Genomic DNA, 11258 nt, shown 5'->3' with positions numbered 1-11258 from the left:
GGGGGGAAAACCAATCATTCAACTTGCGTCAAAACCTATTAGACATCTATCACCCAACCAAATGAAGCTATAGATAGATATGGAAGAGATACAATTACTATTGTGCAATACACAATGGAAACAACTCAAATATCACAACCAAAACACAAAGAACCTGACAATTTACATGTTTCGGCGAAGATGCCTACGTTCATGAGGAGGGGATAATTAATAATTTCACTATATTGGATAAAATTTGGAATTACAATAGCTTACTCTTATATACAATAGCCCTCAAACCCCTTTATTTATAGATTTGAGGAAAACAAATTAAATAAAAAGTTTCCTAATAATCAAATCCCCAATTAAACATCCTAACTATGAAAAAAATCAGCTTTATATTTAATTACAATAATGAGCCATCAAAGCCTTCCAAATCAAGGCTGATTAGGATTTGGAAAGATTTCCAAATCAATAATCCCCACCTCATATTTTACTTCAGAAAGTGAAAGATGACAAGCCTAGATCCAATATCAAAATGATTGCACCTAAATGACTGCCTACGTACCTCCCTCCCAAGAGATCAAGTCGAGCATAATTCTTCAAAATAAGTGAACAATCAGTCATGAATCCTATACCACTGTTGTGGTGACTATCTCTCTAATACCAAGCATGTATTAATTGTACCCTTCAAATGCCTCAAGACTCTTCACAGCTTGCCAAGGACTCCTTGGATTATGTATGAACCTGCTCTCAATGCCAATTGCTTATGCAATGTCTAGATAAAGCTGCTCCAAAATCAAATAATGATGTGCTACAAGTGCCAAGTGACTATTGTTCAAGAGATTCCGAACCAATGGGGAGAACACCTCTTCAAAAGAAATCCCTTTTCGTTGGGTAAAGCCTATTGCCGCCCTCCTCCTTGTATCGCATATTAGCTCCATGAGATCCTTCCTTCTTGGCGCACATTCATTTGCATCAAATGGCTTTCCTTCATATAGAAAGTTTCACCAACCTCCAAGTAATATTCTCTTGAATAGACTTCGTCTCTTCATCCATAGCCCTCTTCCAAAAATTGCCATCAAGATTATCCAATGCTTCCTTATATATAGTGACTATGAAGTTCAACCTCAATGACTGAAGGTGCAAATGCAATGTGTGGTCCCTTAACAAAGTTGGTTTTAAAAATCTAACGCCTAAACTTCTTCCTCGTAATATATTCATGAGCTGGAATGTCATTCTAAACATCATCTTCTACCTCCTTGTCAAACAAAATAAGGAAAAAAACCTCCTAATATAATCCCCAATCAAATCTTCAAATTTGGGAAAAAAAAAAATCAGCTCCTTATTTAGTTACAATAATATATGAGCCATCAAAGCCTTCCAAATCAAGGAAGATTAAGATTTAAAAAGATTTTCAAATCAATAATTACTATTTCCAAAGAGAGCCATCCACCTTTTTATTTATTTATTGAGACATTTAGTCCAATTAAGACAAACTCACACATACATCACATCGCAAGACTCGAATTCAAGACCTCTTGGTTGATAGTCAAAGCTCCCAACTACCATAATAAGACGTGTTGCGTGAGCATCCACCTAATATGGTAAGAACTTATAATCAATAAAATGTTATAATATTAATGTATTTATTAAATAAGGAAAGAACTAGCATGCTGAGGACAATCATGACTTAAAAGACCAAAAAGGAAGTGCCAAATTGCCGAACCATTCTGGAAGGCCAATATTTTCAATGAGAGCCACTTGCTCGGTTGGGACAAAAACTCAAGTGGTATCTCTCGGCAATATAATAAAAAAAAAACAAAAGCTTGATAAGATCTAAGGTCCCTCAGGCTAGTTTTCTTGTGTTAAACTGAGCTTAGTCTGAGATAAGACATTGATTGCAATCAATCAACTCAGGTTTCATTTGGGAGATTTTTTTATTATTTTTTAAAATAATTTTTAGTTAAAATAACAATGTTATTATGATTGCTGAAAGTAATTTTTCACTATATAAAAAAATTATGAAAAATCAGTAGTTGAATGAAATTATAATTATTATCTGAAAGATAAAAAAAATTAGAGAGTAGTCCAAAATAGACCCTAAAGACTAGCTAAAAACAATTTAAATTATACATATAGTTAATATATTTTAGCCTATCAAATTTGATATTTCAGCATTTCTATTCTTAGTTATTGATAATATAGCCCGTGAGATTAAATTTGTTTGTGTTTTATATATATTTATGTGTAAGATTGTCTTATTTTTTAGTAATTAATCTAAAATCTATTATTAAAAAAAATTTAAAAAAAAATCAAAATGTTTTATCGGGTCATTTGGGCTGTTAGCGGGGTCGGGTTTGAGTCCGATTATTTATGAATTAATTAAGTAGATCAGATTTGGGTTGACTAGATTCTAGTTGGATCAATTTTGGGTCTAACTTGAACCTGTACTATTTACCCATTTTGATACCCCTACCTTTCATTATAACTCCTTCGATCAAAATTGATCCCACCACATGAACTTGCACCTAGCCAACACATCACGATGGCTCCATCAATTTATGTATAATTATTGGGAAAAAAGTAAAAAATAAAACTAATTTCGTGTAGCCATTGTGACCACTTCGAGCAATAAAAATATGAGCCATATATAGCATTAAATTGCTCACTATTAAAAAAAAAAACCCTCCTTGATACTAATCATAAGTTTTATTTAGTCAACTTTCTTACTGCATTGACTTTCAGATCACAATTATAATTTCTATTTGGCTATTGCTTTTTGCTGCTTTTAAAAAATTATAATAAAAAGTTGTTTACTATTAGGGATAGCAACTCGTCGGGTCAACCCGAACCTGACCCGTTTTTTTCAAACGAGTCAAATACGGGAATCCCAACCCGACCCATTTTGAAATCGGGTTGGGTCCAACCCGAATTTTTTGAGTCGGGTCCGGGTCGGATTTTCGTGTTATGTCAAATATTGACTCCCCTATTTACTATAACACATTTAAAAATTTACTTTCTCTCAAATAACTTACAAAGTAATAAAAAAATGGTCCCAAATGAAACCTTATACCAATACTAAGCCCAATTAAAAATAAAATAAGTCTGCTTTTTTGTGGGTCTGTTATTCCCAATTTTGGTAGGTTCCAATTCAAGGATTATTGGACTAATATGGATGGTTACTGGGAGGATGTTATTGCGGCTTTTTCTGTTCATTTTGGGGGGAGTCCAATTTGTAACCTTTATGGCAAACTGAGAAGCTTGAAAAATTTGCTTAAGAAAAGGTGTTGGGCTGATTCCTTCTTTATCAGGAACAAATTAAATGCTATTGAGAAAAGGCAATCCCATTTGCTTCACCTGATTTCTGGTAATCCACTTGATCCCATTTTGAATGCCAATCTTAAAGTTATTAATGAAGAACTACATAATTTGAATGCTGCTTGGTCTTCGTGGATTATTCAAAGGGCCAAGGCTAATTGGCTCTCCAAAGGTGAGGAGGACTTGGGGTTTTTGTATGCTCGTATCAAATTTAGAGGCAATCACAATCGCATTTCTGAACTTACAACTTCTGAAGAAACTTTCTCCTCTCATCAGGACATTGCTAATGCTGCGGTTTCTTACTTTAAGAAAATTTATAATTCTCCTGTTCCTAGTTGCTCGAATATCTCTAGTTTTCCCACTGGAGGTGTCATTCCCTCCCATTTGATCCAACCTCTCATTGCCCCGATCACCAATGATGAGATCAAATCTGTTGTCTTCTCTGGGCCTAATTCCTCCTCGTCGGGCCCGGATGGGTTTACTTTTACTTTTTTTAAAAGATCTTGGGAGGTGATTGGCTTTTATGTCTGCAATGCTGTTAAACATTTCTTTTCTTCGGGCAATCTGCCCTCTGCCGCCAAAGCTACGGGTATTGCTTTAATCCCTAAACATTCGCATGCTTCTAACATCTCTGATTACCATCCGATTTCCCTTTGTAATGTTCTCTATAAGATCATTGCGAAGATTTTGGCTATTAGACTTAAAGAAGTGTTGCCTTTCATCATCCATAAAAGCCAAGCTGGCTTTATCTCCAAAAGAATTTCTTCGGATAACATTGTGATGGCTGCTGACATATTGAGGACCTTTAATGTTGATCGGGTTAACAAGTTCCTTTGTGCTAAATTAGATATTAAAAAAGCCTTTGATACTGTTTCCCGTGAGTTTCTTTTGCAAAGGCTTGCCACAAAGGGGTTCCCTGAACAGTTTATTACCTGGATTAAGGGGTGTATTTTGGATGTTCTTTTCTCTGTTATTATTAATGGAACTTTGGAGGGTTTCTTTAAATCTTCCTCGGGTCTCCGTCAAGGTTGCCCCTTATCACCCCTTCTTTTTACTGTGGTTATGGATGCATTTTCCTGCGCTCTGGAGGAAGGCAATTTCAAAGGCATTTCTTGTGGCTCTATGAATTTCAGCCATCTACTTTATGCTGATGATGTTTTGGTGTTTGGGGAAGCTTCCTTACAAAATGCCATGGATCTTAAAGACATTCTCAATAATTTTGCTGCCTCTTCTGGGCTTTACATCAATGACATTAAAAGTTCTATCCTCTTCTCCTCTAATACCACTGCTGCCCATGACATTTCTAGCCTGCTGGTTTCTCCCTTGCTGATCATTACATCAGTTATTTGGGTATCCCCATTTCCATTAAAAATCTTACCTCGACTCACTTCCAACCACTACTGAGTAAACTTTCTACTCTACTTGCTGGTTGGAAAGTTAAATTTTTGTCTTTTGCAGGTAGAATCCAATATTTGAAGTTTACTATTGCCAATACTATCGCTTATTGGATAAGAGGAGCTATTATACCCAAAAACTGCTGTAAAGTCATTGACAAGTTATGCTCTAAGTTTCTTTATCATGGCACTGCCTCTGGGAAGAAACTCCACTTAATTTCTTGGAAAAAAACTTGTCTACCTACGGAATTGGGTGGGCTGGGAATACCGGACATTCATTCTCTTTCTTTTGGTTACTGCTGCTCCTTCATTTGGAGATTTTATTCCTCCAATTCCCTACCTGGTGATTGGTTTAGAATGAGATACTCTTCCCCTTTGAAACCCCCAAGTGCTAAAGCTTCTAAATTTTGGTTTTTTTCTTGCAAGATTGCTACTAGACTCAAGCTGAATTTAAAATTTGTGGTTACCTGGTATGAATGTATCCTGGACTCTATCTGGGACCCTTGGATTAATGGTGTGGCTGGATCTGAACTTATTCATACTACTGTTTCTGGATATTCTGCTGTTAAAAATTTAATTGGGGACGGGTGTTGGGATCTGTCTGATTCCACTTTCTCGGGTATCTCGCACATTATTTCCTCTATTCCCATTTTGGACAGTCATTCGGTTTGTGTGGAATGGACTGGGGTTGGTAAACCGTGCTTTAAAACTTTCAGGAAGCTTTTTTACTCTGATATGGAGAAGGTTAACTGGTCTCATTTCTTTTGGCACAAGAGGTTTGCTCTTAGGTACTCTTCTTATGGGTGACTGGCTGTTTGTGATGGTTTATCTACTGCTGATAATTTGAGAAAGCATAATATTTTTATTAACCGCACTTGCCATTTTTGTGGAAAGGTGGATGAATCTATTTTGCACATGTTTTTTAACTGTGATTTCTCTTTTGGAGTTTTATCTGCTCTTCTCCCCTCTTTTGGCGGCTTCTTTTTTAGGCCTTCTTTACTTCAAAGTTTTGAATTTTTTGAAGATATACAACATTTAGACAGGCAAGAAAAGAATTTTTGTTTTTTGGTCATTTGCTGCTCTGTCTACTATCTCTGGCGGGAAAGAAATGCTATACATTTTGAAGGGATTTCGGAAGATCATTTCACCATTTGTAACAAGATCTCTCATGAACTTATGGGCAAAACGAAATGCTGGAAATTTTTGGATAAACTGCAATTCAAGTTCCCACAATGCTTCTTTCAGCATCAACGTTTACATACTGTTGGATTTCAAGGGCAATGATGATTGGGACCAGCTCCCAGCCCCTCTGCCCCTGGACGGCCAGGCTTTTTTGGTCCCTACTTTGGCGTTTGGCTGGGCACTTGCTGCAAGTGCTATTACTTCGATTTGGTGTGCTTTGGCAACCGGGGCATGTCCGTTTTTGCCGATTTTGGGGGCTCTGAGTTTTTCTATCTTCATGCTGTTTTGATATTAGGACCGGTCTCATTTTTCCTGAGCCCGTTTTTGGAAGTCCTCAGTTAACCCTGTTTCAGTTTACTGTTGGGTTTCCTTTTTTTTTTCGGTTCTAGATGTATTTCTGGATTTACAGGTTTTCTTTTAATTTTGTAACCATTTCTTCATTTTAATATATGGGCTCTGCCCCAATTTTCCCAAAAAAAAAAAAAAAATAAGTACAAGTGTTGGAATCAATGAACCATTACCCTTTTCATCAATCTAACATAAAATCACTGTGACTGATCTTTCTTTTTAACTGAGATAGTGAGATTTCATCAGCTTTTCTCAAAATCAAAGCCCACCGACCGACAATCCACAAGGCTCACAGCCACTCAAACATTATTTAATTATAATAAAATTATTACAAATAAATTTTCACATCGCCTCATTAATTAACTTCCTTGAAATTAATTTCAAACCTATCAAAATTAAATTGAGTGATTAATTATTTAATGCAGTTCACATAGTTTCACGAAAAGAATCGAGGTCTTAAATTTTAGTTTTTAGATCTAAATATATTAAATAATATGCCCTTTCTTTCTTATGAGTAAAAACAAATTTGCATAAAAAAATCCCCCAATGTATTCATGAAGCTCATAGTCAATTTTTATTATTATGCTTCATAACTAAGAACTTAAGCTTCGTTTGGAACGGCTTTCTAACTGCTTCTTAAAACAATGTTCTAATTTTTGTGTCAGAACATTGTTTGATGAAGCAGTAAGAAAGCCGTCCCAAATGAAACCTTAAGCATCGATTGAGATAGATTTCTTACTATTTTTTAAAATAGTTTTTTAATATAATTTTTTTTAAACTTAAAATTTTTATACTATGAAGCCAATCTAGAAAGCAGTAAGAAAGCTGTCTCAAATGAAGTCTTAATCCTTTAAATTTTTATTTTTTATTAAAAATATAATTCTACCATTATTTTTATATATGAAGATGATGAAAGACTCATATAAAGGGCAATGTAATAATGCTATGAAACTTTATGTTTCCAATCAAAAGATTTTAGGTTTTAGATTTTATATATGTAATGTGTATGAGCTTGTGATTAATTTGTTGATTACATCAACATAACAAAACAAAAACCCAACGAAAGTTAACCGAAAAAAAAAATGTTGGGATATTTTGATCAACATTTTGTCAAAGTAGATTTCAAAATCTTTGAATATAATTTAAGATTAGTTCAATATAAAGAAAATTAATATTACATCAGTCTCAAAATAATCTATGAATTTTGAACTCCATCTTTTTTTTTTTAGACAAGATGAATAAATATTGAATTCAAACCATCAAATTTTTTAAATTAGAAGAAAAACACTATCTTAATTATTATATCAACATAAAAATAGAAAAAAAAAATGAAAATGAAGTGGGAAAAAATTCATGCTGATCAAAATTTTGTCTGATTAGATCTTAAGACAAAATTTTTTAATATGCTTTAAGATTAGTGTTATATATCAATAATTAATATTACATCAACCTCAATAAAAATTAAAAATTTTGAATACTGTCCTAATTTTTTTAAAAATAAAATGAGTAATTGAATTCAAATCATCAAAACTTTCAAATTTATGTTCAACCAATAAGACAAACCTTATCTTAATTATTTTCTGATTGGTAGTATAGTAATTAAGCTGCCTGAGGAAGTTTCGCAGGATGTTTGCTTGCTTACAAGTCAAGTAATATCAGATGCTAAAAACATCTGAGCATCTCATCCAATTAAAACTTTGATCTTTCATCGAGAAGTGTGAAAGCTGGATCGTTTATTTTATAGTGGCCTTAGTCAAAGTTGTAATCAATTTTATTTTAAAAATAAATAAATAATACATAATTTGTTTTCCTAATCAGCACTAATGACAATTTAAGAGGTGAATATAATATTTCTTATTCTATTATTCATTTTCAATGTATTATAATAACGTTCATTTTAAGTTGGCCACCTACAAACTATTATCACCGTCGCTAGCCACCATTCATACTCACTATAGGCCACTGTTGTTGCTGCTACTGCCCACCATCTTTTGTCAGTGTTGTCCGACGTCATTGACCGACAGCACCGTTTGAAGCTTTACACTATATTCAATTTACTTCAAATAAAAAAAAATAATCAACAATTTTTATTTTACACTCATCTAAGTAATACTAGATAGTTTAAATATTATATTTTTGTAATAATTATTATATTTTACTTTTTTTTTTAACAAGTCAAATATCAATAAATAAAATTTATTCAATGACTAAAGTGGAGAACTTCTCATCCCTTTCTATCAAGTTGGGTTTCATTTGAGACAACTTTTTATTACTATATTTTCACTGCTTTTAAGAAATTTTCAAAGCATAAGATCTCGTTAATTTCGGCTTTTTTTTCCTTTTCTTTTTCAAAACGGTAGTTTTTTTTTTGTTTGTTTGTTTGTGCCACTTTTGCATAATTTTTTTTACGGAATTGTATTTTTGTACTGATTTCAAAAGCTTTAGAGAATTTAGTTCTCCTCTAAAAAAACTACGTTCTCTCAAATAAAAGTTTTAAACCTACCTTTTAAAAAAAGTTAGTGGATAACCAAACGAAGCATAAGAACCCTTTGGTAGCTTTTATAGGTATAATAATTATTGTAAAAAATGACAATTTTCCCTTAACTTGTTTTACACATCAGAATAAAATCATTTCATGCAAAGAATTTTTGAGAGTTTTTATAAAAATGAAATTATTATCAGTTTCTAATTGCATCATATAAATTGCAGGTATAGAAATATTTATCATTTCTTAAAATATATTAACCAATTTTTCATGATAATATTAAAAAAAGCACTGTCATAAATTGTCCCTTCTTTGATATTTATTTGCCAGCTCTTTAGAGGTTCATATCAACATACCCATTTAAAAAATTAATATTACTTCCGTTTTTTTAAATGAAAAATAATATCCTTTAAATTAAGTAATATCTTAGAATTAATTTGTGATAGCTTTTGATCACTATATTTTCACTATTTTATAAAAAAATTTGTACGAAAAATTTACTTCAGAAATTAATAAAAAAACATGTCACAAACGAAGCGGCCTCATTTGAGATAGCTTTCGGACTAATTTCTAAAACAATTTTATAGTACACAAATTTTTAGTTCAAAAAAATTAAGTACTAAAAGCTATCTAATTAGAAAGTAGTAAGAAATCCGCCCCAAACGAAGCCACAACTTTTTAATACAGATTTTTTTTTTGTTATAAAAAAAATTGTACTAAAAAGTTTCTTTAGAAACCAGTAAGAAAGTTGTCTCGAACGAAGCCTAAGAGTTTATTTGGGACGGCTTTCTTAATGCTTTGTAAAGCTGTTTTTTAATAAAAATCTCTTATAAGTAGAAAAAATGCCATGGTGATCTAAAGCTGCCCCCAAACAAAGCATTAGTCTATTAGTCAGAAGTTTATACTTCAAACCAAGAAGTCATAGATTCAAGACATTGTATATCCCTATGTGTGAACTTATCATTAAATTCGCTCAAAGTTTCAAAAAATAAATAATAATAATAATAATATTTTCATATCACCCGAACTCACAGAATAAAAACTTATCAAAGTAATAAAACAAATCAATTAGCAAACCCACTTTCACAACAAATTTAGGCAAAAATCTCATTGCAAATACTCATTTTAGACTGATAAACTCATAGTGAATCGGTCGTAACAAAACATTATTAATACTGCTACAATCTTTTTCCGCTAAATCAATAAGAAAAAACAGCAATATTCAATCTCAGATCACATGATCATGATCTGTACGTTTAATATTACTTCTGATGCAAGGCGTGATAAATGGAATCATCTTAAAAGTCTAAAAGGAAAAAGAAGCTCACATGGCTTAAGGCAGCTTTGAATCTCACTGATATCAGCTCTACGAAGGATTAATTAGCTTCTCTATCATCTAAGTGTTCGAAAAAGACTAGCAGTTTCTTAACGTTCGGAGATCTAGCTCCTTTGCTCTTTTGGTCTCTGTCCGTTTGGTAAAGCTGACAGGTGAGAATTAATTGAATATTTGGTACGATATCACAGCTCTGTGGGTAGTTGTTGGTTGTTGGCGCTTTTAAGCGCTTTTAACTAAGCAGATTTTTAAAGCTGTGAGGAAAGTATGGACCGTATGGTCAAACATATATAGATCTCCGCTGAAGCAAATGACAGTACCCTCTGCGTGTAAATACAAACAGAAAGCTGTAAAAATACAATAGAGATAATACTGCACATGTAGATGATCTCAATTCATCTTTATGAAGGGATCTAATCTAGTTGGGTACACGTAGTTTGCAAAGACCATCGAGGGTAAAACTTTAATATTATATAAAAAAGTCTTATATTTATATGGCATGCATGTCAGGAACATTCATAGTAGTAAAGTTAGAGAGTTTATTGTCTTAGTATTTTAAGAGGATCTAATATACTTAGAGATAAAAGAGAAGATATAAGAGATGCTAGAATTTAATGTGGAAATTTTCTAAAAAGAGAAAATTATGAGGCTTAGTCAGATTGAAACGATTTCACTAGTGTTTATTATTGATTAAAATATAATGTATTTGTCTTAATTGAGAAAGATATTGATAAAATGTAATAGGTATTAACTATAAAAAGAATTAAAAAAAAAATTGTAATAGGTTTTAATTATGTATAATGAATTTTGTGGTTGATGTTGCAAGAGCCTTGTGGCATGAGAGTTATATACAAGAGTCCTTTGTTATTTATTTAGTTATTTTCCTTTGAAGAGGGAAGTTCCGTATAAATCTTGGAGCTGGTGTTGGGAGTCACAGTTGTTGTATTTGGCATGCTTCGACCTTATATGAAATGATGCATGTTGATGTTTTAGGCAACACACGTGATGAACTCAACAAGTGCCATGATTGCGAGATGATATTTGTTAGATCATTGTACGTTGGAAGTCCTTGGTTTGATGAAGGTGGTCGAAGGACCATAGTCAAACAATGGAGATTAAAAGATTTTAGGCGAATGATGATAGTCAGAACAATTGTATTCGGAAAATTAATGTTAGAAGATTTTTGTCAAGAGATAAAAGTTAGAGGATCATAATC

The sequence above is a fragment of the Dendrobium catenatum genome, unplaced genomic scaffold (assembly GCF_001605985.2).
Source record: "Dendrobium catenatum unplaced genomic scaffold, ASM160598v2 fragScaff_scaffold_198, whole genome shotgun sequence".
In the NCBI taxonomy this organism is placed as follows: Eukaryota; Viridiplantae; Streptophyta; class Magnoliopsida; order Asparagales; family Orchidaceae; genus Dendrobium; species Dendrobium catenatum.
Note: the sequence above shows the minus strand (reverse complement) of the source record.